The sequence below is a fragment of the Osmia lignaria genome, chromosome 12 (assembly GCF_051020975.1).
Source record: "Osmia lignaria lignaria isolate PbOS001 chromosome 12, iyOsmLign1, whole genome shotgun sequence".
Classification (NCBI taxonomy): Eukaryota; Metazoa; Arthropoda; class Insecta; order Hymenoptera; family Megachilidae; genus Osmia; species Osmia lignaria.
Window position 1 is genome coordinate 823,116 of NC_135043.1, and position 15,931 is coordinate 839,046.

The window sequence follows — 15,931 nt, forward strand, 5'->3', positions numbered from 1 at the left end:
CTCATGTAGATATAGTAACAATGACATTGTTATTAAATGGATAGTATATTATATCCCATGTATACATACTAATAATGACATTGATATTAAATATATATTACATCTCTGATGTAGATATAGTAACAACTGTACAGCTATTAAATGTCTATTACATTATATCTCATGTACATATAGTAACAATGACAGTGTTATTACATGTATATTCCATTACATCATGTAGATATAGTAACAATGACATTGTTATTATATATATATTACATTATATCTCATGTGGATATAGTAACAGTTACTTCTTCATTAAATGTATAGTATCTTATATCCCATGTATATATAGTAGCAATGGCATTGTTATTATATGTATATTCCATTATATCATGTAGATTTAGTAACAATGACATAGTTATTATATATATATTACATTATATCTCATGTGGATATAGTGACAATTACATCTTCATTAAATGTATAGTACATTATATCTCATGTATATATAGTAACAATGTCATTGTTATTATATGTACATTCCATTATATCATGTAGATATAGTAACAATGACATTGTTAATAAACATGTATTACATTATATCTCATGTGGGTATAGTAATAATGACATTGTTGTTAAATGTATATTCCATTATATTTCATGTATATATAGTAACAATGACAGTGTTATTACATGTATATTCCATTATATCATGTAGATTTAGTAACAATGACATTGTTTTAAATATATATTACATTATATCTCATGTGGATATAGTAACAATGACATCTTCATTAAATGTATAGTACATTATATCTCATGTATATATAGTAACAATGACAGTGTTATTACATGCATAATCAATTATATCATGTGGATATGGTAACAATGATATTGTTATTACATATATATTACATTATATCTCATGTGGATATAGTGACAATTACATCTTCATTAAATGTATAGTACATTATATCTCATGTATATATAGTAACAATGACACTGTTATTATATGTACATTCCATTATATCATGTAGATATAGTAACAATGACATTGTTATTAAACGTATATTACAATATATCTCATGTAGATATAGTAACAATGACATTGTTATTAAACGTATATTACATTATATCTCATGTAGATATAGTAACAATGACATTGTCATTAAATCTATAGTACATTATATCCCATGGAGATATACTAAAAATGACATTGATATTAAATATATATTACATCTCTGATGCAGATATAGTAAGAACTGTATTGCTATTAAATGTATATTACATTATATCTCATGTATCTATAGTAACAATGACAGTGTTATTACATGTATATTCCATTACATCATGTAGATATAGTAACAATGACATTGTTATTATATATATATTACATTATATCTCATGTGGATATAGTAACAATTACTTCTTCATTAAATGTATAGTATCTTATATCTCATGTATATATAGTAGCAATGGCATTGTTATTATATGTACATTCCATTATATCATGTAGATATAGTAACAATGACATTGTTATTAAACGTATGTTACATTATATCTCATGTAGATATAGTAACAATGACATAGTTATTATATATATATTACATTATATCTCATGTGGATATAGTGACAATGACATTTTTTTAAATATATATTACACTGTATCTCATGTGGATATAGTAACAATGACATCTTCATTAAATGTATAGTACATTATATCTCATGTATATATAGTAACAATGACAGTGTTATTACATGCATATTCCATTATATCATGTGGATATGGTAACAATGATATTGTTATTATATATATATTACATTATATCTCATGTGGATATAGTGAAAATTACATCTTCATTAAATGTATAGTACATTATATCTCATGTATATATAGTAACAATGGCAGTCTTATTACATGTATATTCCATTATATCATGTGGATATGGTAACAATGATATTGTTATTATATATATATTACATTATATCTCATGTGGATATAGTGACAATTACATCTTCATTAAATGGATAGTATATTATATCCCATGTATACATACTAATAATGACATTGATATTAAATATATATTACATCTCTGATGTAGATATAGTAACAACTGTACAGCTATTAAATGTCTATTACATTATATCTCATGTACATATAGTAACAATGACAGTGTTATTACATGTATATTCCATTACATCATGTAGATACAGTAACAATGACATTGTTATTATATATATATTACATTATATCTCATGTGGATATAGTAACAATTACTTCTTCATTAAATGTATAGTATCTTATATCTCATGTATATATAGTAGCAATGGCATTGTTATTATATGTACATTCCATTATATCATGTAGATATAGTAACAATGACATTGTTATTAAATGTATATTACATTATATCTCATGTAGATATAGTAACAATGACAATGTTATTAAACCTATATTGCATTATATCGAGTAGATATCGAAACAATGACATTGTTATCAAGTGTATATTACATTATATCTCATGTAGATGTACTAATAATGACTTCTATATTAAGTGTATATTGCATTATATCGCATGTAGATATAGTAACAATGACATTGTTATTAAATATATATTACATTATATCTCACGTAGATATAGTAACAATGACAATGTTATTAAACCTATATTGCATTATATCGAGTAGATATCGAAACAATGACATTGTTATCAAGTGTATATTATATTATATCCCATGGAGATATACCAATAATGACATTGATATTAAATATATACTACATCTCTGATGTAGATATAGTAACAACTGTATAGCTATTAAATGTATATTACATTATATCTCATGTATATATAGTAACAATGACAGTGTTATTACATGTATAATCCATTATATCATGTGGACATAGTAACAATGACATTGTTATTATATATATATTACATTATATCTCATGTGGATATAGTGACAATTACATCTTCATTAAATGTATAGTACATTATATCTCATGTATATATAGTAACAATGACAGTGTTATTACATGTATATTCCTTTATATCATGTAGATTTAGTAACAATGACATTGTTTTAAATATATATTACATTGTATCTCATGTGGATATAGTAACAATGACATCTTCATTAAATGTATAGTACATTATATCTCATGTATATATAGTAACAATGACAGTGTTATTACATGCATAATCAATTATATCATGTGGATATGGTACCAATGATATTGTTACTATATATATATTACATTATATCTCATGTGGATATAGTGACAATGACATTTTTTTAAATATATATTACATTGTATCTCATGTGGATATAGTAACAATGACATCTTCATTAAATGTATAGTACATTATATCTCATGTATATATAGTAACAATGACAGTGCTATTACATGCATATTCCATTATATCATGTGGATATGGTAACAATGATATTGTTATTATATATATATTACATTATATCTCATGTGGATATAGTGAAAATTACATCTTCATTAAATGTATAGTACATTATATCTCATGTATATATAGTAACAATGACAGTCTTATTACATGTATATTCCATTATATCATGTGGATATGGTAACAATGATATTGTTATTATATATATATTACATTATATCTCATGTGGATATAGTGACAATTACATCTTCATTAAATGAATAGTACATTATATCTCATGTATATATAGTAACAATGACATTGTTATTATGTGTACATTCCATCATATCATGTAGATATGGTAACAATGACATTGTTATTAAATATATATTACATTATATCTCATGTGGATATAGCAACCATGACATCTTCATTAAATGTATAGTACATTATATCTCATGTATATATAGTAACAATGACAGTGTTATTACATGTATATTCCATTACATCATGTAGATATAGTAACAATGACATTGTTATTATATATATATTACATTATATCTCATGTGGATATAGTAACAATTACATCTTCATTAAATGTATAGCACGTTATATCTCATGTATATATAGTAACAATGACATTGTTATTATATGTACATTCCATTATATCATGTAGATATAGTAACAATGACATTGTTATTAAATATATATTACATTATATCTCACGTAGATATAGTAACAATGACAATGTTGTTAAACCTATATTGCATTATATCGAGTAGATATCGAAACAATGACATTGTCATCCAGTGTATATTACATTATATCTCATGTAGATATCGAAACAATGACATTGTCATCAAGTGTATATTACATTATATCTCATGTAGATATAGTAATAATGACTTCTATATTAAGTGTATATTGCATTATATCTCATGTACATATAGTAATAATGACTTCTATATTAAGTGTATATTGCATTATATCTCATGTAGATATAGTAACAATGACATTGTTATTAAACGTATGTTACATTATATCTCATGTATATATAGCAACAATGACATTGTTATTATATGTACATTACAGTGTATCTCATGTATGTATAGCTACAATGACATTGTTATCAAGTGTATATTATATTATATCCCATGGAGATATACTAATAATGACATTGATATTGAATATATATTACATCTCTGATGTAGATATAGTAACAACTGTATTGCTATTAAATGTATATTACATTATATCTCATGTATATATAGTAACGATGACAGTGTTATTACATGTATATTCCATTATATAATGGAGATTTAGTAACAATGACATTGTTTTAAATATATATTCCATTATATCTCATGTGGATATAGTAACAATGACATCTTCATTAAATGTATAGTACATTATATCTCATGTATATATAGTAACAATGACATTGTTATTATATGTACATTCCATTATATCATGTAGGTATAGTAACAATGACATTGTTATAAAATATATATTACATTATGTCTCATGTAGATATAGTAACAATGACAATGTTATTAAACCTATATTGCATTATATCGAGTAGATATCGAAACAATGACATTGTTATCAAGTGTATATTACATTATATCTCATGTAGATGTAGTAATCATGACTTCTATATTAAGTGTATATTGCATTATATCGCATGTAGATATAGTAACAATGACATTGTTTTAAATACATATTACATTATATCTCATGTGGATATAGTAACAATGACATCTTCATTAAATGTGTTGTACATTATATCTCATGTATATATAGTAACAATGACATTGTTATTATATGTACATTCCATCATATCATGTAGATATAGTAACAATGACATTGTTATTAAATATATATTACATTATATCTCATGTGGATATAGCAACCATGACATCTTCATTAAATGTATAGTACATTATATCTCATGTATATATAGTAACAATGACATTGTTATTAAATATGTACATTCCATTATATCATGTAGATATAGTAACAACGACATTGTTATTAAATGTATATTACATTATATCTCATGTAGATATAGTAACAATGACAATGTTATTAAACCTATATTGCATTATATCGAGTAGATATCGAAACAATGACATTGTTATCAAGTGTATATTATATTATATCCCATGGAGATATACTAATAATGACATTGATATTGAATATATATTACATCTCTGATGTAGATATAGTAACAACTGTACTGCTATTAAATGTATATTACATTATATCTCATGTATATATAGTAACGATGACAGTGTTATTACATGTATATTCCATTATATCATGTAGATTTAGTAACAATGACATTGTTTTAAATATATATTACATTATATCTCATGTGGATATAATAACAATGACATCTTCATTAAATGTATAGTACATTATATCTCATGTATATATAGTAACAATGACATTGTTATTATATGTACATTCCATTATATCATGTAGATATAGTAACAATGACATTGTTATTAAATATATATTACATTATATCTCATGTAGATATAGTAACAATGACAATGTTATTAAACCTATATTGCATTATATCGAGTAGATATCGAAACAATGACATTGTTATCAAGTGTATATTACATTATATCTCATGTAGATGTAGTAATCATGACTTCTATATTAAGTGTATATTGCATTATATCGCATGTAGATATAGTAACAATGACATTGTTTTAAATACATATTACATTAAATCTCATGTGGATATAGTAACAATGACATCTTCATTAAATGTGTAGTACATTATATCTCATGTATATATAGTAACAATGACATTGTTATTATATGTACATTCCATCATATCATGTAGATATAGTAACAATGACATTGTTATTAAATATATATTACATTATATCTCATGTGGATATAGCAACCATGACATCTTCATTAAATGTATAGTACATTATATCTCATGTATATATAGTAACAATGACATTGTTATTAAATATGTACATTCCATTATATCATGTAGATATAGTAACAACGACATTGTTATTAAATGTATATTACATTATATCTCATGTAGATATAGTAACAATGACAATGTTATTAAACCTATATTGCATTATATCGAGTAGATATCGAAACAATGACATTGTCATCAAGTGTATATTACATTATATCTCATGTAGATATAGTAATAATGACTTCTATATTAAGTGTATATTGCATTATATCTCATGTACATATAGTAATAATGACTTCTATATTAAGTGTATATTGCATTATATCTCATGTACATATAGTAATAATGACTTCTATATTAAGTGTATATTACATTATATCTCATGTAGATATAGTAACAATGACATTGTTATTAAACGTATGTTACATTATATCTCATGTATATATAGCAACAATGACATTGTTATTATATGTACATTACAGTGTATCTCATGTATGTATAGTTACAATGACATTGTTATTAAATGTATATTATATTATATCCCATGGAGATATACTAATAATGACATTGATATTAAATATATATTACATCTCTGATGTAGATATAGTAACAACTGTATTGCTATTAAATGTATATTACATTATATCTCATGTATATATAGTAACGATGACAGTGTTATTACATGTATATTCCATTATATCATGGAGATTTAGTAACAATGACATTGTTTTAAATATATATTCCATTATATCTCATGTGGATATAGTAACAATGACATCGTCATTAAATGTATAGTACATTATATCTCATGTATGTATAGTAACAATGACATTGTTATTATATGTACATTCCATCAAATCATGTAGATATAGTAACAATGACATTGTTATTAAGGGTATATAACATTATATCGAGTAGATATAGTAACAAGTGTGTTGCTACTAAATGTATATTACATTATATCTCATGTATATATAGTAACAATGACAGTGTTGTTACATGTATATTCCATTATATCATGTAGATTTAGTAACAATGACATTGTTATTATATGTACATTCCATTATATCATGTAGATATAGTAACAATGACATTGTTATTAAATATATATTACATTATATCTCACGTAGATATAGTAACAATGACAATGTTATTAAACCTATATTGCATTATATCGAGTAGATATCGAAACAATGACATTGTCATCAAGTGTATATTACATTATATCTCATGTAGATATAGTAATAATGACTTCTATATTAAGTGTATATTGCATTATATCTCATGTAGATATAGTAATAATGACTTCTATATTAAGTGTATATTGCATTATATCTCATGTAGATGTAGTAACAATGACATTGTTATTAAACATATGTTACATTATATCTCATGTATATATAGCAACAATGACATTGTTATTATATGTACATTACAGTATATCTCATGTATGTATAGTGACAATGACATTGTTATTAAATGTATATTATATTATATCCCATGGAGATATACTAATAATGACATTGATATTAAATATATATTACATCTCTGATGTAGATATAGTAACAACTGTACTGCTATTAAATGTATATTACATTATATCTCATGTATATATAGTAACAATGACATTGTTATTATATGTACATTCCATTATATCTCATGTATATATAGTAACAATGACATTGTTATTATATGTACATTCCATTATATCATGTAGATATAGTAACAATGACATTGTTATTAAACGTATATTACATTATATCTCATGTAGATATAGTAACAATGACAATGTTATTAAGTGTATAGTACATTATATCTCATGTAGATATAGTAATAATGACTTCTATATTAAGTGTATATTGCATTATATCTCATGTAGATATAGTAACAATGACATTGTTTTAAATACATATTACATTATATCTCATGTGGATATAGTAACAATGACATCTTCATTAAATGTATAGTACATTATATCTCATGTATATATAGTAACAATGACATTGTTATTATATGTACATTCCATTATATCATGTAGGTATAGTAACAATGACATTGTTATAAAATATATATTACATTATGTCTCATGTAGATATAGTAACAATGACAATGTTATTAAATTTATATTGCATTATATCGAGTAGATATCGAAACAATGACATTGTTATCAAGTGTATATTACATTATATCTCATGTAGATGTACTAATAATGACTTCTATATTAAGTGTATATTGCATTATATCGCATATAGATATAGTAACAATGACATTGTTATTAAATATATATTACATTATATCTCATGTAGATATAGTAACAATGACAATGTTATTAAACCTATATTGCATTATATCGAGTAGATATCGAAACAATGACATTGTTATCAAGTGTATATTACATTATATCTCATGTAGATATAGTAATAATGTCTTCTATATTAAGTGTATATTGCATTATATCGCATGTAGATATAGTAACAATGACATTGTTTTAAATACATATTACATTATATCTCATGTGGATATAGTAACAATGACACTTTCATTAAATGTATAGTACATTATATCTCATGTATATATCGTAACAATGACAGGGTTATTACATGTATATTCCATTATATCACGTAGATATAGAAACAATGACATTGTTATTAAACCTATATTGCATTATATCGAGTAGATATCGTAACAATGACATTGCTATAAAGTGTATATTACATTATATCTCATGTAGATATAGTAACAAGTGTATTGCTATTAAATTTATTTTACATTATATCTCATGTGTATATAGTAACAATGACATTGTTATTAAGGGTACATAACCTTATATCGAGTAGATACAGTAACAAGTGTGTTGCTATTAAATGTATATTCCATTATATCATGTAGATTTAGTAACAATGACATTGTTATTATATGTACATTCCATTATATCATGTAGATATAGTAACAATGACATTGTTATTAAATATATATTACATTATATCTCACGTAGATATAGTAACAATGACAATGTTGTTAAACCTATATTGCATTATATCGAGTAGATATCGAAACAATGACATTGTCATCCAGTGTATATTACATTATATCTCATGTAGATATCGAAACAATGACATTGTCATCAAGTGTATATTACATTATATCTCATGTAGATATAGTAATAATGACTTCTATATTAAGTGTATATTGCATTATATCTCATGTACATATAGTAATAATGACTTCTATATTAAGTGTATATTGCATTATATCTCATGTAGATATAGTAACAATGACATTGTTATTAAACGTATGTTACATTATATCTCATGTATATATAGCAACAATGACATTGTTATTATATGTACATTACAGTGTATCTCATGTATGTATAGCTACAATGACATTGTTATCAAGTGTATATTATATTATATCCCATGGAGATATACTAATAATGACATTGATATTGAATATATATTACATCTCTGATGTAGATATAGTAACAACTGTATTGCTATTAGATGTATATTACATTATATCTCATGTATATATAGTAACGATGACAGTGTTATTACATGTATATTCCATTATATCATGGAGATTTAGTAACAATGACATTGTTTTAAATATATATTCCATTATATCTCATGTGGATATAGTAACAATGACATCTTCATTAAATGTATAGTACATTATATCTCATGTATATATAGTAACAATGACATTGTTATTATATGTACATTCCATTATATCATGTAGGTATAGTAACAATGACATTGTTATAAAATATATATTACATTATGTCTCATGTAGATATAGTAACAATGACAATGTTATTAAACCTATATTGCATTATATCGAGTAGATATCGAAACAATGACATTGTTATCAAGTGTATATTACATTATATCTCATGTAGATGTAGTAATAATGACTTCTATATTAAGTGTATATTGCATTATATCGCATGTAGATATAGTAACAATGACATTGTTTTAAATACATATTACATTATATCTCATGTGGATATAGTAACAATGACATCTTCATTAAATGTATAGTACATTATATCTCATGTATATATAGTAACAATGACATTGTTATTATATGTACATTCCATTATATCATGTAGATATAGTAACAATGACATTGTTATTAAACGTATATTACATTATATCTCATGTAGATATAGTAACAATGACAATGTTATTAAGTGTATATTACATTATATCTCATGTAGATATAGTAATAATGACTTCTATATTAAGTGTATATTGCATTATATCTCATGTAGATATAGTAACAATGGCATTGTTTTAAATACATATTACATTATATCTCATGTGGATATAGTAACAATGACATCTTCATTAAATGTATAGTACATTATATCTCATGCATATATAGTAACAATGACATTGTTATTATATGTACATTCCATCATATCATGTAGATATAGTAACAATGACATTGTTATTAAATATATATTACATTATATCTCATGTGGATATAGCAACCATGACATCTTCATTAAATGTATAGTACATTATATCTCATGTGGATATAGTAACAATGAACTCTTCATTAAATGTATAGTACATTATATCTCATGTATATATAGTAACAATGACAGTGTTATTACATGTATAATCCATTATATCATGTGGATATAGTAACAATGACATTGGTATTATATATATATTACATTATATCTCATGTGGAAATAGTGACAATTACATCTTCATTAAATGTATAGTACATTATATCTCATGTATATATAGTAACAATGATATTGTTATTATATGTACATTCCATTATATCATGTAGATATAGTAACAATGACAATGTTATTAAGTGTATATTATATTATATCTCATGTAGATATAGTAACAATGACATTGTTATTAAATGTATAGTATATTATATCCCATGGAGATATACTAATAATGACATTGATATTAAATATATATTACATCTCTGATGTAGATATAGTAACAACTGTACAGCTATTAAATATATATTACATTATATCTCATGTATATATAGTGACAATGACAGTGTTATTACATGTATATTCCATTACATCATGTAGATATAGTAACAATGACATTGTTATTATATATATATTACATTATTTCTCATGTGGATATAGTGACAATTACATCTTCATTAAATGTATAGCACGTTATATCTCATGTATATATAGTAACAATGACATTGTTATTATATGTACATTCCATTATATCATGTAGATATAGTAACAATGACATTGTTATTAAACGTATATTACATTATATCTCATGTAGATATAGTAACAATGACATTGATATTAAGTGTCTATTACATTATATCTCATGTAGATATAGTAACAATGACATTGTTATTAAATGGATAGTATATTATATCCCATGTATACATACTAATAATGACATTGATATTAAATATATATTACATCTCTGATGTAGATATAGTAACAACTGTACAGCTATTAAATGTCTATTACATTATATCTCATGTACATATAGTAACAATGACAGTGTTATTACATGTATATTCCATTACATCATGTAGATATAGTAACAATGACATTGTTATTATATATATATTACATTATATCTCATGTGGATATAGTAACAGTTACTTCTTCATTAAATGTATAGTATCTTATATCCCATGTATATATAGTAGCAATGGCATTGTTATTATATGTATATTCCATTATATCATGTAGATTTAGTAACAATGACATAGTTATTATATATATATTACATTATATCTCATGTGGATATAGTGACAATTACATCTTCATTAAATGTATAGTACATTATATCTCATGTATATATAGTAACAATGTCATTGTTATTATATGTACATTCCATTATATCATGTAGATATAGTAACAATGACATTGTTAATAAACATGTATTACATTATATCTCATGTGGGTATAGTAATAATGACATTGTTGTTAAATGTATATTCCATTATATTTCATGTATATATAGTAACAATGACAGTGTTATTACATGTATATTCCATTATATCATGTAGATTTAGTAACAATGACATTGTTTTAAATATATATTACATTATATCTCATGTGGATATAGTAACAATGACATCTTCATTAAATGTATAGTACATTATATCTCATGTATATATAGTAACAATGACAGTGTTATTACATGCATAATCAATTATATCATGTGGATATGGTAACAATGATATTGTTATTACATATATATTACATTATATCTCATGTGGATATAGTGACAATTACATCTTCATTAAATGTATAGTACATTATATCTCATGTATATATAGTAACAATGACACTGTTATTATATGTACATTCCATTATATCATGTAGATATAGTAACAATGACATTGTTATTAAACGTATATTACAATATATCTCATGTAGATATAGTAACAATGACATTGTTATTAAACGTATATTACATTATATCTCATGTAGATATAGTAACAATGACATTGTCATTAAATCTATAGTACATTATATCCCATGGAGATATACTAAAAATGACATTGATATTAAATATATATTACATCTCTGATGCAGATATAGTAAGAACTGTATTGCTATTAAATGTATATTACATTATATCTCATGTATCTATAGTAACAATGACAGTGTTATTACATGTATATTCCATTACATCATGTAGATATAGTAACAATGACATTGTTATTATATATATATTACATTATATCTCATGTGGATATAGTAACAATTACTTCTTCATTAAATGTATAGTATCTTATATCTCATGTATATATAGTAGCAATGGCATTGTTATTATATGTACATTCCATTATATCATGTAGATATAGTAACAATGACATTGTTATTAAACGTATGTTACATTATATCTCATGTAGATATAGTAACAATGACATAGTTATTATATATATATTACATTATATCTCATGTGGATATAGTGACAATGACATTTTTTTAAATATATATTACACTGTATCTCATGTGGATATAGTAACAATGACATCTTCATTAAATGTATAGTACATTATATCTCATGTATATATAGTAACAATGACAGTGTTATTACATGCATATTCCATTATATCATGTGGATATGGTAACAATGATATTGTTATTATATATATATTACATTATATCTCATGTGGATATAGTGAAAATTACATCTTCATTAAATGTATAGTACATTATATCTCATGTATATATAGTAACAATGGCAGTCTTATTACATGTATATTCCATTATATCATGTGGATATGGTAACAATGATATTGTTATTATATATATATTACATTATATCTCATGTGGATATAGTGACAATTACATCTTCATTAAATGAATAGTACATTATATCTCATGTATATATAGTAACAATGACATTGTTATTATGTGTACATTCCATCATATCATGTAGATATAGTAACAATGACATTGTTATTAAATATATATTACATTATATCTCATGTGGATATAGCAACCATGACATCTTCATTAAATGTATAGTACATTATATCTCATGTATATATAGTAACAATGACAGTGTTAATACATGTATATTCCATTACATCATGTAGATATAGTAACAATGACATTGTTATTATATATATATTACATTATATCTCATGTGGATATAGTGACAATTACATCTTCATTAAATGAATAGTACATTATATCTCATGTATATATAGTAACAATGACATTGTTATTATATGTACATTCCATTATATCATGTAGACATAGTAACAATAACATTGTTATTAAACGTATATTACATTATATCTCATGTAGATATAGTAACAATGACATTGATATTAAGTGTCTATTACATTATATCTCATGTAGATATAGTAACAATGACATTGTTATTAAATGGATAGTATATTATATCCCATGTATACATACTAATAATGACATTGATATTAAATATATATTACATCTCTGATGTAGATATAGTAACAACTGTACAGCTATTAAATGTCTATTACATTATATCTCATGTACATATAGTAACAATGACAGTGTTATTACATGTATATTCCATTACATCATGTAGATACAGTAACAATGACATTGTTATTATATATATATTACATTATATCTCATGTGGATATAGTAACAATTACTTCTTCATTAAATGTATAGTATCTTATATCTCATGTATATATAGTAGCAATGGCATTGTTATTATATGTACATTCCATTATATCATGTAGATATAGTAACAATGACATTGTTATTAAATGTATATTACATTATATCTCATGTAGATATAGTAACAATGACAATGTTATTAAACCTATATTGCATTATATCGAGTAGATATCGAAACAATGACATTGTTATCAAGTGTATATTACATTATATCTCATGTAGATGTACTAATAATGACTTCTATATTAAGTGTATATTGCATTATATCGCATGTAGATATAGTAACAATGACATTGTTATTAAATATATATTACATTATATCTCATGTAGATATAGTAACAATGACAATGTTATTAAACCTATATTGCATTATATCGAGTAGATATCGAAACAATGACATTGTTATCAAGTGTATATTACATTATATCTCATGTAGATATAGTAATAATGTCTTCTATATTAAGTGTATATTGCATTATATCTCATGTACATATAGTAATAATGACTTCTATATTAAGTGTATATTGCATTATATCTCATGTAGATATAGTAACAATGACATTGTTATTAAACGTATGTTACATTATATCTCATGTAGATATAGTAACAATGACATTGTTATTAAACGTATGTTACATTATATCTCATGTATATATAGCAACAATGACATTGTTATTATATGTACATTACAGTGTATCTCATGTATGTATAGTTACAATGACATTGTTATTAAATGTATATTATATTATATCCCATGGAGATATAGTAATAATGACATTGATATTAAATATATATTACATCTCTGATGTAGATATAGTAACAACTGTATTGCTATTAAATGTATATTACATTATATCTCATGTATATATAGTAACGCTGACAGTGTTATTACATGTATATTCCATTATATCATGGAGATTTAGTAACAATGACATTGTTTTAAATATATATTCCATTATATCTCATGTGGATATAGTAACAATGACATCTTCATTAAATGTATAGTACATTATATCTCATGTATATATAGTAACAATGACATTGTTATTATATGTACATTCCATTATATCATGTAGGTATAGTAACAACGACATTGTTATAAAATATATATTACATTATGTCTCATGTAGATATAGTAACAATGACAATGTTATTAAACCTATATTGCATTATATCGAGTAGATATCGAAACAATGACATTGTTATCAAGTGTATATTACATTATATCTCATGTAGATGTAGTAATAATGACTTCTATATTAAGTGTATATTGCATTATATCGCATGTAGATATAGTAACAATGACATTGTTTTAAATACATATTACATTATATCTCATGTATATATAGTAACAATGACATTGTTATTATATGTACATTCCATTATATCATGTAGATATAGTAACAATGACATTGTTATTAAACGTATATTACATTATATCTC